The sequence below is a fragment of the Cetorhinus maximus genome, chromosome 17 (genome assembly GCF_964194155.1).
Source record: "Cetorhinus maximus chromosome 17, sCetMax3.hap1.1, whole genome shotgun sequence".
NCBI lineage: Eukaryota > Metazoa > Chordata > Chondrichthyes > Lamniformes > Cetorhinidae > Cetorhinus > Cetorhinus maximus.
Genome location: NC_135895.1, coordinates 64,074,242 through 64,089,739, shown reverse-complemented (window position 1 = coordinate 64,089,739; position 15,498 = coordinate 64,074,242). Strand labels below are relative to the sequence as shown.

At 47.7% G+C, this 15,498-nt stretch overlaps 1 protein-coding gene across 1 annotated transcript in view; it reads left to right on the top strand.

Annotated features, from left to right (window-relative positions):
• Positions 1-15,190: 15,190 nt before the first annotated feature.
• The window catches only part of usp1 (ubiquitin specific peptidase 1), a 16,612-nt gene continuing 16,304 nt past the window's right edge, over positions 15,191-15,498 (top strand). The window contains exon 1 of the mRNA XM_078561339.1: positions 15,191-15,486. The gene's annotated coding sequence lies outside the window, so the exon portion shown is untranslated. The remainder of the gene's footprint in view (positions 15,487-15,498) is intronic.

Below are 15,498 nucleotides of genomic sequence, written 5' to 3'. Positions count from 1 at the left end.
CATTATGTGTTCTCATTCTGTAGAAGCACTACCTCCCAGTGTTGCCATTATGCATTAAGAACTACTTTCCTTTCAACTACTTGTCCTTTTGTCTGTGACATCTTTTGGCTATCCCCACCTATCACTGGCCCTCTATCCAGCTCTACCTGTCCCACCTACCCTTAAACCAGCTTATATTTCACCTCTTTTCTATTTTTACTTAGTTCTGTTGAAGAGTCACATGGACTCGAAACGTTAACTGTGCTCCTCTCCGCAGATGCTGCCAGACCTGCTGAGTTTTTCCAGGTATTTTTATTTTTGTTTTCCTTTCAACACTACTACCTCTACCTGATCCAATTATAATTATAAGTTCCAGCAAATATGTACTGTTCGTTCTCCACAGATCGTAGGGAACATCGTCACTATATGTAGTTCTTGTCAAGAAAACGTTACAACTGCCGCAAATGATAAAATTGCAAACCACACATGTCAGGAAACGAGTCCAAGCACACCAAACCGCCCTCTTTATGACAAAAACAAAAATACCTGGAAAAACTCAACAGATCTGACAGCACCTGCGGAGAGGGATACAGTTGACGTTTCGACTCCATATGACCCTTCATCAGAACTAAGACATATAGAAATATAGAAGGGTCATACAGACTCGAAACGTCAACTGTACCCCTCTCCGCAGATTCTGTCAGACCTGTTGAGTTTTTCCAGGTATTTTTGTTTTTGTTCCAGATTTCCAGCATCTGCAGTATTTTGCTTTTATCTTACTCTTTATGACAAATTGTCCTGTGACAATTATGAGGTATCATTTAAGTTTTTTTTTAATTTGACTCTGTAACAAAAACATCAACAACAGCTAGAAAGGGCAATTAGGAAATTTCTTGAAACAAAAACCTGAAAGGAAAATTTGCCAATTTCGAGACAGTAAAGAACTGTTGGAAAGCCTCGCAGGTTGATACAGAATTGTGTGCACATTAAAGTTGTCAGCAAAGACTTAGCTCAGCGCTTGGAGTTGTGATTTTATTTTTCTATTTGTGGGTATCTGTCAGATTATTCAGTCGCTCTTTACTTACTTTGTCTGATGAAATGTTTCATATTTTAACTTGTAAGAGGTCTAATGTAATGCCATATAGCTTTCAAAGGTTTAAGTATTATCTTGGTATTAGATTATGCAGTACCTAAAATAAATCATCCAACGGCTTCAATGTACATTCACGCTACCATATTTCCAGCAGCTTACAAAGATTTCACAGCAAGCTTCACAATCAGTTGATAAAATTTAGGATGTGAATTGTCTTTCATACTTATTACGTTAATTAAATTTTGTAGAAGAGGATTCATCTTCTCACAAAATCCTTGACTGGAACATGATATTTTTGCCCAGAGCTGTGATATTAATAGCTGGTTCTAGGCCTTGCATTTAAAAGAATGCAGTCTGCACAATTTCTCTGGATGCATCAATCCTATTTAATCTAACCAAATGATAAAATGTTACTCTCTGTCTCAAATGAAATCTATGTGTGTTTTCTTAATTAATTAAATAAACAGTAAGAGCAAGCTTTATTCAGTTCAAATTTATATTGAATCTTTTTTTAAAAGAGCAATTTGGGTGCGAGAGAAAATAAATAATGTATTGTTTATGCACCAATTGTAACTTTTGTGTTTTATAATCTTCAGAAGGCACAGTAAAAGCTTTTCCGTGTCCTAGTTGCTACAGTCCCCAATTTGTTATGATCCTGGATGAGAAACCCCAAATTGTTATGCTCCCAAGTGAGGAGGAAAGATCTGGCTCCCTTTCTTTATTCAACCTCCTTGTTTGATTGTAACAAGATTAATTTAAAAAGGATCCCTTCCCTCATGGATACCTTTTCCCAGTCCAAATGTATTTATGTTTTCAAAGGAGACAATTTAACCAGGCTTTCTTGAGTCAAAGAAAGAGTGAGTTTATTAGTAACTAAAACGCTAGAAAAAATAATAAAAACGCAACACACATACACACGGATTAGAAATGAGAAATGAGTCCAGATATAGAAGATTAAAAAGATATGCAAATCAGTCTTTAGCTTATCCATGAGGAATAGATGATGAAGCTGACTTTGGGTAGTTGAGCAGTTGGTTTGGAGATTCTTGGTTCTGCAGGTTAGCTGAAAGGACTTGTCCTGTTTCCTTTTCGACTGTGGCTTTGCTGACTTGTGACTTGCTTCCAGCAATCAGAGAGAAAGATTTTCTTTTACCTGCAACTGCAGGGATGCCTAGTTGATATTCTTGAGCTGTGATTTTCACAGCACACTGTAGCACCATAGAACTAGAACACCAGACTAGCACACCAAGACTAGGGTTGTAGTTGGCTTTTAACCCCTTTTCTTGTGTAATCCTGGAAGGGAAAAACAAACATGTCCTTCACCCATAAGCTGCTTTCTTTCAACTCCACAGTCTGGGATATAACTCAACAGGAGATGATTTTGGCTGAGATGGTGATCAGTGGTTTTGCATTGCATCTCTTCCTTTGAAATGTCTGTCTGAAGGACACCATTTTTGGTGTGACATTCCATTCTTTCTGGATTAGTGGTCATATGTAATCCACATAAGAATGTTACAGCAATTGGTCATTTTACAGTCTCAGCCAGCTTTTGCTTGTAGGTCCTCTGTTTAAAACCACACATCTTACTTAAAAGTCCAATATGTCCATAAATAATTCGGGGCTATGATCCGTGGTCATGACATTGATTTAGTTCATTTTTCAAAGCAATATGATGTAAATTTTGAAGTCAATTAAAAGTTTCTAGTTATCGCACCTGTTTTGCTGATAAAAAGTGTAGATAGTTCAAAGGGGAAGAGAAGGTATGGGGCGGAATTTTCCCAGAATTGCAGCAAGTGCAGTAGCGGGCGGGTAAAATGGAGTCCTATCCACCGACGAAAATGGCGGGTTTTCACACCTTATCATCGTGAGCCCGCCTCATTATTTATTCACTCCCGCAAAACACGCCGTTTCCATGGCGAGCGGGCTCTCATTCACCCGCCCGCAATCACCCCGCTGCTGTATCACGCCAGCCGCCATCTTTAAAAGGCAGCCATCAGCAAAGCGCTCATCGCCATCAGCTCACCACCGCTGCCTGGGAGACAGGCCAGCAAAGGAAAAAAGACTCCAGTCCCCTGCTTCAACGACAGGTCCTTCGAGCGACTGCTGTATGCAGCGGAGGCCTGTCAGGATGTGCTCTACCCCCGCTCTGGCCACAGGATATGCAGCAAAGTCACCAACCCGGCTTGGGAGGCGGTGGCAGCGGTGGTCAGCGCAAATGCCCTGCAAGGGAGGACAGCCACCCAGTGCTGCAAAAGGATGAATGATCTCCCCTGTTCCGCTAAGGTAAGTCACTCTTTTCATCACTCCCAACTCACACACTCACAAACCCATCACACATCCACAGGGCCCTCACTCACTGCCAGTGCAATGGACATCACCATTCACTCTTTCACACTCACCGTCATTGTTCTCATCCCATCCATGGGATCACTCACCACCCACACAGGCCAGGTATACTTATCATCTGGCTCGGCAGGCATCCTGTTCCACTATCCGCACCTATATCCATGCAGGACAAACTTGCACACAACAGGAGGGAAAGGTCGCAGACAGGTGGAGGGATGCCGGAGATCAAAGTTCTGACAGAATTCAAAAACCGAGCCATCCAGCTGGCCGGCGTTGACCGGGACCGGTCCTTTGCTGGCTGTGAGGTCGGCACGGCTCTATTAAGTGAGGATCCAGCAGTGCAACATCCATCAGACAACCATGCCGTGAGTGATGTGTCCGCTTTCACAGGCCACTGCGATGCATTAATTATCTCCCCTTGCTTTCGCAGGCACATCTGCCAAACATCCGACAGAGTCCATGACCCAGGGCCTCCAATCAAGCTCTGAAGAAACCTCTGAAGAGGAATCTGAAGGCACCCTCCCGGAAGTCCCATCACTGCACTCACCCACCAGTGTAGAGACACATGCCTCGGTGGGACCTAGCTTTAGAGTAGGCTTGGTATCACAATCTGGTGAGTACATCGCACTTTCTGATCCACAGCAGAAAGAGGCAGGGACTTCCCAGGTCCCCGGCACTTGGAGGACTGCTGGAGGCCAGAATGTTGCTGAGTCCAAGTTGGATGATGAGCCTCTGGATTCGGTCATATCACAGTTTCTGGAGCTGCAAAGGCAAGCTCGGGAACATCAGTAAGGGATGTCCACTGCACTCCTCAGATTGCAAGGCATGATGGAGGAGTCCGTCCATCTTCAGGCTGAGGTGATAGCACCGGCATGCCAACACACCAATGTCAACACTGGCAGGATGGCAGCCACCATGGAGACCTTGGTCCAGGATGCCACTCCTGCACTGCTTCCCGGGCTTAGTTCCATCGCTGATGCCATAGTTGGCCTCCAACAGTGTGCACACAAGAGGGGTGCTGGGCAGCTCAATCTCACTCCAGCTACACTTCTGCTCGCAGAGTCAGCCAGGGGCCCTCGGGCACCCATAGAGAAGATCAGCAGGTGCACACTCCGGGGCCATCCACCTAGGTGACTCTGGGATTGACCGGCCCATCCAAATCCCATCTTCCTGTGACCTCCACAGCTCCAGCTTCACAGATGAGGAGGGTGCCACTGCCACACAGCAGGACCCGAAAGCAGGCCGGGGCCCTCCAAGTCTCGGCCTTCTAGAGATGCCCACCAAAGTCATCACTGACAGGGCGTCACAGTCAGCAGGCTGCCTCCACCTCTGCTGTGGATGTCCGGGGAGCATCAAGACATAGCCACAAGGCTAGCCTGGGCACGGGTGTTGATCACTTGTACATACTGTTCACTATTGTCAATAAACTCCCAAAAATGTCACTGTGTCTGTGGCTCCTTGTTCTGATGACCAGCATTCTTGTCACTCAGATGTGAAACCTTTCTGCACGAGATAAAAAGCAGGTGTCTTAGGCCAAGGCCTCTTCCCTGTGCTCTGTGCAGCCTTCAGATCACATTGATGGTCCAGCCTCACACTCCCTGGAAACATTACTGATGCCTGCACCTCAACGGTGCTGGTCATTGCTGCCAGAATGTAGTAGGCAGGCGCCACAGAGTTCTCTCATTCTCTCTGTGTGCTCTCAGCATCTTTAAGGTGGGGCTGGCCTCCATCACACCATCATCTGCACCCAGTGATGTTGTGCACCAGTTCCTGAAGGGCTCAGGTGCTGAAGGCGGACATAGCATCAGGTGCATCTAAACTTTCATGGCTCTGAGATGGCCCTGAGCATGGAGCGCAAGCAAGCTGCCCTCGACCAAACAGGAGTCAGACATTCTCAGAGGCTATGTGAAGATCTATGGAATGTCCTCACTGCATGTTGTCATCATCCTCCTGTGATTGAGCGACTATTAGGGACTCCACTGCATCTTCATGACAGAAGCATTCTCACAGAGGGTATTGGCGTTGCCATAAGCCAGACTGGAGTCAAACGTTCACAACTATAATGTGAGGATCTATGGGGACACCTCACTGCATGTTGTCATCATCCTCCACAAATCTGGCAGCTACGAGGGCCTCTCAAGCACATCTGCCTCGTCTAGCCAGTGCGAGAGCCTCATCCCCGTTATCGTCACCACCGAGGACCCCCTCACCCTCATCCCCGTCGGCATCCTCTTCATCGGAGGAGACATGCATCTCTTCCATCTCCTCCTCAGCCAGCTCCTCTCCCCGTTGCAACGCCAGGTGGTAAAGGGTGCAGCAGATGACAACGATGTGTGATCCCTCTGCGGACTGTATTGCAGGGCTCCACCAGACCGATCCAGGCACCGGAACCGCATCTTCAGCATCCTGATGGTCTGCTCCATCAAGTTGTGACCTGCAGCATGAGCCTCATTGTAGCATCGCTGTGCTGCAGTCTGAGGCCGCCGCATAGGTGTCATCAGCCACGGCCTCTGTGGGTAGCCCTTGTCCCCAAGGAGCCAACCCTGCAACCTCTGCAGACCCAGGAAGACTGCAGGGATCTGCAAGCGACTCAGGACGTAAGTGTCATGCACAATCCCTGGAAACCGTGCGCACATCTGCAGGATGTGTTTCCAGTGGCCGTATACCAGCTGCATGTTCAGTGAGTGGAAGCCCTTGCAGTTGATGATGTCCATCGAGTGTAGCAACGGAGACCTGAGCATCACATGAGTGCAGTCAATCACGCTCTGCAATGCCGTCAGCAGGCTGAGCGGACGATCACGACCTGCCTACACGCCATTGTGAAGCAGGTTGCGCCATATTTTCCGCGCATGCCACCTATCACCCCCGTCGCCAGAGGTCTTGGAAAATTCCGCCCATGGTATGGGGAAGATGAAGATAAAGGGTTAGATGATCCTGTTTAGGGCCACATTTCCTGATACTTAATTGCAAAATGCAGTCATTAGCTGTCAGTGGTTCCTTGGTCCCTTTCCCATACCTAGCACCCTCAAGAGGCAGATGACAAAGGCCATACTCTCCGATTTTTATACTATCTGATTTCCCACCCATCTCACACCTGAAAAAAAATATCTGTACTCCTCTAATTCTTCCCTCTTGAGCTTCCCTGATATTAATCGCTCCACCATTGGTGGCCAGCTTTCACCTGCCAAAGCCCTAAAGCTATGAAATGTAAAGCTGCTTCTTTCCTGCTTTAAGATGCCCTTTAAAACCTACCCCTTGGCCAGCATTTGGCCATCTGCCTTAATGTCGCCTTAGATCGCTGGCTGGTTAATCTTCTATAATGGCCATGGGAATCACCTTTGGACTTTTATTATGTTAAAGGCACTATGCAAACATAAACTGTTGCCATGTACAATGTGATGGCTGTCCCAATAGTGAAGCGGTCTTCCTGTAATTTAAAAGGAATTGTTTTAAACGCAGTGGAGACAGCCTGGATAATCCTAAACTCTTCCTATATTGATACAGCAAGTAGTTAAACAGGGGATTGTTCCTGCCTCTGTGCTGGGGTTGTTACTGGTTCTGTGTAGGGGATTATTACTGGGACTGTGCAAGGGATTGTTACTGGGAGTGTGTAGGGGGATTGTTACAGGGACTGTGTGGGGATTTGTTACTGGAACAGTGCAGAGATCACTACTGGCTCTGTGTGGGTGACTGTTACATCTCTCTGTAGGGGATCGTTACTGGTTCTATATAGGGGATTGTTACTGGAACTGTGGAGGAAATGTTCCTGGGAGTGTGCAGGGGATTATTACTGTCTCTGTGTGGGGGATTTTTCTTGGGTCTGTACAGAGGATTGTCCCTGAGAGCGTGCATGGGATTGTTACAGGCTCTATGTCAGGGATTATCACTGGCTCTATGTAGGGGGTTGTTATTGGCTCTGTGTAGGGGATTATTACTGGCTGTGTGTCAGGGATTGTTACTGGCTCTATGTAGGGGATTGTTACTGGCTCTGTGTAGGGTATTGTTACTGGGAGTGTGCAAGGAATTGTCCCTGGGTCTTTGCAGGGGATTATTCCTGGCTCTGTGTAGGGGATTGTCACTGGGACTGTGCAGGGGATTGTTACTGGGATTGCGCAGCGGACTGTTACTGGGAATGTGCGGGAGATTGTTACTGGGGCTGTGCAAGGGATTATTACTGGCTCTGGGCAGGGGATTGTTACTGAGATCGTATTGGGGATTGTTACTGGTTCTGTGTATGCAATTGTTACTGGGAACATGCAGTGGTTTTTTAGTACTTCTATGCAGGGGATTGTTAATGGCTCTGTCTAGGGTATTGTTACAGGGACTGGGCAGGGAATGTTCCTGGCTCTTTGCAGGGGTTATTCCTGGCTCTGTGTAGGAATTTGTTCCTGGCTCTTTGCAGGGGTTATTCCTGGCTCTGTGTAGGGGATTGTTCCTGACTCTGTATAGGGGATTGTTGCTGGCTCTTAGCAGTATACTGTTCCTGGCTCTTGCTGGCTCTTTGCAGGGGACTGTTACTGGGACTGTGCAGGGGATTGTTACTGGGACTGTGCAGGGGATGGTTATTGGTCCTGTGTAGTGGTTTGTTACTGTGACTGGGCAGGGGATCATTGATAACTCTACGCAGGGGATTTTTATTGGCTCTGTGTAGAGGATTGTTACTGTCTCTGTAGGTGATTGTTACTGGGACTGTCCAGGGAATAGTTACTGGACTTTGTTGGGGCTTGTTACGGGCTCTGTGTGGGGGATTCTTACTGGATCCATGCAGGAGTTTGTTACTGGGATTGTGTAACAGATTGTTACTGGCTCTGTGCAGGAGATTGTTACTGGGACTGTGTACGGGCTTGATGCTGGCGCTCTGAGGGGGTTGTTACTAGCTCTGTGTAGGGCGTTGTTACTAGGATTGTGTACGGGATTGTTGCTTGGATTGTGTAGGGGGTTGTTCCTGGCTGTGTGGTGGATTGTTCCTGCCTCTGTAGGGGATTGTTACTGGCTCTATGTAGGGGATTGTTACTGGCTTCATGCAGGAGATTATTACTAGGACTATACAGGGGATTGTTGCTGGTACTATGTAGGGGGATTGTTATTGGCTTTGTGTAGGGGATCGTTACTGGCTCCATGCAGGAGATTATTGCCGGGACTGTACAGGGGATTGTTGCTGGTGCTGTGTAGGGATTGTTTCTGGCTCTTTCAAGGCGATTGTTACTAGGACTGTACAGGGGATTGTTGCTGGGGCTGTGTAGGGTGTTGTTCCTGCCTGTGTAGCAGATTGTTACTGCCTCTATGTAGACAATTGTTCCTGCCTCTATGTAGACAATTGTTCCTGCCTCTGTAGGGGGTTGTTACTGGCTCTATGGAGGGGATTGTTACTGGCTCCATGCAGGAGATTATTACTGGGACTATACATAGGATTGTTGCTGGGACTGGGCAGGGGGATTGTTACTGATTCTGTGTAGGGGATTGATACTGGGACTGTACAGGGGATTGTTGCTGGGGCTGTGTATGTGATTGTTCCTGTCTGTGCAGCAGATTGTTACTGGGACTTTACAGGGGACTTTTGCTGGAATTGTGTATGGGGATTGTTACTGGCTCTGTGTAGGGGGATTGTTACTGGCTCCGTGTAGGGGATTATTACTAGCTCTGTCTAGGGGATTGTTACTGGCTCTGTGTGGGGGATTATTACAGGAACTATACATTGTTGCTGGGACTCTGCAGGGGATTTAAAAAAAATCTTTTTATAGGTTGTGGGCTTCGTTAGCTAGGGAGTTCCAGGATTTTGACCCAGTGACAGTGAAAGAACAGCGATGTATTTCCCAGTCAGGATGCTGAGTGGCTTGGAGGGTAACTTCCAGGTGGTGGCGTTCCCATGTATCTGCTGCCCTTGTTCTTCTAGATGGACAGTTGTGGGTTTGGAAGGTGCTGTCTAAGGAGCCTTGGTGAGTTTCTGCAATGCATCTTGTAGATGGTACTCACTGCTGCTACTGTGCATCGGCAGTGGAGGGAGCAAATGTTTGTGGAAGGTGTGACAATCAAGTGGGCTGCTTTGTCTTGGATGGTATCAGGCTTTTTGAGTGTTGTTGTAGCTGCACTCATCCAGGCAAGTGCGAAGTATTCCATCACTCTCCTGACTCGTGCCTTGTAGATGGTGGACAGGCTTTGGGGAGTCAGGATGTGAGTTACTCGTCACAGGGTTCCTAGCCTCTGACCTGCTCTTGTAGCCATAGTATTTACATGGCTAGTCCAGTTCAGTTTCTCGCCAGTGGTAACCCCAGGATGTTAATAGTGGGGGATCCATTGAATTTCAAGGGGTGATGTTTAGGTTCTCTCTTATTGGAGATGGCCATTGCCTGTCTCATGATAATGAAGGAAAAACACCAAATTGCATCTGGACTTTAAAAATTAGACCTGTGTTTTTAAAAATGCACACAAGCCACTGGCTGGAATGCTGCAGGGTGACTCCCTAAGAGGTAGTAGAAACCCACCCTATTGCCGGACAAGGTACTTCTAAAGACATCCAGAAACTAATTGCTCCTTCCGGTAGAGACAATGGGACATAATGGGAGATGAGTATCATCTCATTGAGAAATCCTGTGAGCAATGCCCAGACAGATTTGTGAAGTTGCTTCCCATTTGGCATGTACAAAGGAGGGGTTAAAAGTGAGCTGAAAAGCTGCCCTGGTGTCTGTTGGTGGGTGTTCTGAGAGAGAGCAAGTGCAGGAAATTTGACTCAGAAGTAACAGCCACACACAGTACCCCTGCAAATCACCACTTTGCAGGTATCCTGATCTCTCTCCTTCTCTACCAAATTCAACATGACTGGAACCTCGAAACCGACTATTTGTCTACCGAGTCAATGCTTTGGGAATCTTAAATTGCAATGGCCGCAACGCTAAATCACCTACTCCCCACGAGTCAAGGACTGTTCCGTATACCTATATATATTAACTTACTTCAAGCTAAATTCTTACTTTTAACCTGTAAGACTGTATATGCATGTGTTTTATCCTTTCTTGCCTGTAGTAGCTAATAAACTTACTCTTACCTTTAACTCAAGAAAGTCTTACTAAATTGGCTCCTTCAAAACCAGAACAATTGGGTCTGGGAAGAAGGTATCCTTGAAAGGGATCCTTTTTAGATTAAATCTTGTTGCAACCAACAGTGGTGATGGGTGGGATTTGAATAAAGACAGGGAGCCAGTTCATCCCTCCTCACCCGGGGTACAACAATTTGGGGGCGTCCCAGCCAGACGTTGATGTATTGAGGCGACTCACCTGGATCAACAACTTTGGGGAACCTCACCTGGGGGGTAGGTCATAACACCTGTCACTTATGTGGCGTGAATGTTACTTGCCACTTGTCAGACCAAGCCTGTATGTTGTCCAGGTCTTGCTGTATTTGGACATAGACTCCTTCAGTATCTGAGGAGTCATGAATGGTGCTGAACATTGTGCAATCATCAGCGAACATCCCCACTTCCGACCTTATGATGGAAGGAAAGTCATTGATGAAGCAGCTGAAGATGTCTGGGCCTCGGACACTACCCTGTGGAACTCCTGCAATTATGTCCTGGAACTGAGATGATTGACCTCCAACAACTACAACCATCTTCCTTTGTGCTAGGTATGACTCCTACCAGCGGAGAGTTTTCCCACTGATTCCCATTGACTTCAGTTTTGCTAGGGCTCCTTGGTCACACTTGGTCAAATGCTGCCTCGATGTCAAGGGCAGTTGCTCTCACTCACCTCAGGTGTTCAGCTCTTTTGTCCATGCTTGAATCAAGGCTGCAATGAGGTCAGGAATTGAGTGGCCCTGGCGGAACCCAAACTGAACGTCAGTGAGCAATGTGCTGCTTGATAGCACTGTTGATGACCCCTTCCATCACTTTACTGATGATCAAGAGTAGACTGATGAGGTGATAATTGGCCGGGTTGGGTTTGTCCTACTTTTTGTGGACAGGACATATCTGGGCAATGTTCCACATAGCCGGGTAGATGTCAGTGTTGTAGCTGTACTGGAACAGCTTGGTGCAGCAAGTTCTGGAGCACAAGTCTCCAATACTATTGCCTGAATATTGTCAGGGCCCATAGCCTTTGCAGTATCCAGTGCCTTCAGCCGTTTATTGATATCACGTGGAGTGAATCAAATTGGCTGAAGACTGGCATCTGTGATGCTGGGGATCTCCGGCGGAGGCCGATATGGATCATCCACTTGGCATGTCTGGCTGAAGATCTTGTAAATGCTTCAGCCTTATCTTTTGCGCTGATGTGCTGGGCTCCTCCATCATTGAGTCCAACAGCTATGTCCTTTAGGACTTGTCCAGCTTGGTCTGAGGTGGTGCTACTGAGCCACTCTTGGTGATGGACATTGAAGTCACCCACTCAGAGTACATTCTGTGCCCTTGCCACCCTCAGTGCTTCCTACAAGTGATGTTCAACATGCAGGAGCACTGATTCATCAGCTGTGGGTGGTAATCAGCATGAGGTTTCCTTGCCCATATTTGACCTGGTGCCATGAAACTTCATGGGGTAGAGAGTTGATGTTGAGGAGTCCCAGGATGACTCCCTCCTGACTGTATACCACTGTGCCGCCACCTCTGCATTACCAGGGATGGTAATGGTGGTGTCTGGAACATTATCTGTAAGGTATGATTCCGTGAGAATGATTGTGTCAGGTTGTTCCTTGACTAGTTTGTGAGGCAGCTCTCCCAATTTTGGCACAAGCTCCCAGATATTAGTAAGGAGGACTTTGCAGGGTGGACTGGGTTTGCCGTTGTTGTTTCCAGTGCCTAGGTTGATGCCGGGTGGTCTGTCCGGTTCCATTCCTTTTTATTGACTTTGTAGCAGTTTGGTACAACCAAATGGCTTTCTAGGCCATTTCAGAGGGCATTAAGAGTCAACCATATTGCTGCGGATGTGGAGTCGCATGTAGGTCAGACCAGGTGAGGGTGGCAGATTATAACTGGCTCAGTGTAGGGGATTGTTACTAGCTCTGTATAAGGGAATATTATTGGGATTGTGCAGAGGATTATTCCTGGGACTGTGCATTTGATTGTTACTAGCTCTGTGCAGAAGGGTATTACTGGCTCTGTGCAGGGGATTGTTACTGGCTTTGTTCAGGAGGTTATTACCGGTTCCATGCAGCGGATTGTTGCTGGGTCTGTGCAGGGAATTGTTACTGGCTCTGTGCAGGAGATTGTTACTGGCACTCTGCAGGACATTGTTATTGGGACTGCACAGGGGATTGGGGATTGTTACTGGGACTGCGCAGGGGATGGGGATTGTTACTGGGACTGCGCAGGGGGTTGGGGATTATTACTGGGATTGTACAGGGGATTGGGGATTGTTACTGAGACTGTACAGGGGGTTGGGGATTGTTACTGAGACTGTACAGGGGGTTGAGGATTGTTACTGAGACTGCGCAGGGGATTGGGGGTTGTTACTGGAACTGCGCAGGGGATTGTTACTGGGGCTGTACACGAGATTGCGGATTGTTACTGGGACTGCGCAGGGGATTGGGGGTTGTTACTGGGACTGTAACGGGGGTTGGGGATTATTACTGGGACTGTACAGGGGATTGTTACTGAGACTGTACAGGGGGTTGAGGATTATTACTGGGGCTGTACCGGGGATTGAGGATAGTTACTGAGACTGTACAGGGTATTGAGGGTTGTTACTGGGACTGTAATGGGGGTTGGGGATTATTACTGGGACTGTACAGGGGATTGGGGATTGTTACTGAGACTGTACAGGGGGTTGAGGATTATTACTGGGACTGCACAGGGTATTGGGGATTGTTACTGAGATTGTACAGGGGGTTGAGGATTATTACTGGGACTGTACAGGGGGTTGGGGAATATTACTGCGACTGTACAAGGGGTTGGGGATTATTACTGGGGCTGTACAGGGGATTGGGGATTGTTACTGAGACTGTACAGGGGGTTGGGGATTGTTACTGAGACTGTACAGGGGGTTGAGGATTATTACTGGGACTGTACAGGGGGTTGGGGATTATTACTGGGACTGCACAGGGTATTGGGGATTGTTACTGAGACTGTACCGGGGATTGGGGATTGTTACTGAGACTGCGCAGGGGATTGGGGATTGTTACTGAGATTGTACAGGGGGTTGAGGATTATTACTGGGACTGTACAGGGGGTTGGGGAATATTACTGCGACTGTACAAGGGGTTGGGGATTATTACTGGGGCTGTACAGGGGATTGGGGATTGTTACTGAGACTGTACAGGGGGTTGGGGATTGTTACTGAGACTGTACAGGGGGTTGAGGATTATTACTGGGACTGTACAGGGGGTTGGGGATTATTACTGAGACTGTACAGGGGATTGGGGATTGTTACTGAGACTGAACAGGGGGTTGGGGATTGTTACTGAGACTGTACAGGGGATTGAGGATTATTACTGGGACTGCACAGGGGATTGGGGATTGTTACTGAGACTGTACAGGGGGGTTGGGGATTATTACTGGGACTGTACATGGGATTGTTACTGAGACCGTACAGGGGTTTGGGGATTATTACTGGGACCGTACAGGGGGTTGGGGATTATTACTGAGACTGTACAAGGGGTTGGGGATTATTACTGGGGCTGTACAGGGGATTGTTACTGAGACTGTACAGGGGGTTGGGGATTGTTACTGAGACTGTACAGGGGGTTGAGGATTATTACTGGGACTGTACAGGGGGTTGGGGATTATTACTGAGACTGTACAAGGGGTTGGGGATTATTACTGGGGCTGTACAGGGGATTGGGGATTGTTACTGAGACTGTAGAGGGGGTTGAGGATTATTACTGGGACTGTACAGGGGGTTGGAGATTGTTTCTGAGACTGTACCGGGGATTGGGGATTGTTACTAAGACTGTACAGGGGGTTGGGGTTATTACTGAGACTGTACCAGGGGTTGGAGATTATTACTGAGACTGTACAAGGGGTTGGGGATTATTACTGAGACTGTACAGGGGGTTGGGGATTATTACTGGGACTGTACAGGGGGTCGGGGATTATTACTGGGGCTGTACAGGGGATTGGGGATTATTACTGGGGCTGTACAGGGGGTCGGGGATTATTACTTGGACTGTAGAGGGGGTCGGGGATTATTACTGGAGCTGTACAGGGGGTTGGGGATTATTACTGAGACTGTACAGGGGGTTGGGGATTATTACTGGGACTGTACAGGGGGTTGGGGATTATTACTGGGGCTGTACAGGGGGTCGGGGATTATTACTTGGACTGTAGAGGGGGTCGGGGATTATTACTGGAGCTGTACAGGGGGTCGGGGATTATTACTGGGGCTGTACAGGGGGTCGGGGATTATTACTGGGGCTGTACAGGGGATTGAGGATTGTTACTGGGGCTGTACAGGGGGTTGGGGATTGTTACTGGGGCTGTACAGGGGATTGGGGATTGTTACTGGGACTGTACAGGGGATTGGGGATTGTTACTGGGACTGTACAGGGGATTGAGGATTGTTACTGGGGCTGTACAGGGGGTTGGGGATTGTTACTGGGACTGTACAGGGGATTGGGGATTGTTACTGGGACTGTACAGGGGATTGTTACTGGGACTGTACAGGGGATTGAGGATTGTTACTGGGACTGTACAGGGGGTTGGGGATTGTTACTGGGGCTGTTCAGGGGATTGGGGATTGTTACTGGGACTGTACAGGGGATTGGGGATTGTTACTGGGACTGTACAGGGGATTGGGGATTGTTACTGGGACTGTACAGGGGATTGAGGATTGTTACTGGGGCTGTACAGGGGGTTGGGGATTATTACTGGGGCTGTAAACACGATTGTTTCTGCCTCTGTTATAACTCGGGAGTTGCTGAGCAATCGCTCCAAAATGGACCCATTCAGTTCACTAATGTACATCCTGCAAAATTATAGGTCGATCGCAAAAATAAAGACTGACAATTTAAATTTAATTCTCTGCAAAAAGTATTAGTAAATAATAGGTTTTTAAAAAATAATTAAAAGGCGCGGCAGGCTTTCTCTGCGGACGGTTTACTGGGTCCTAGCACTGGAAAGGGCGCCAAGCTCTGTTGCTAAGCGGGTGAGTTCCCGG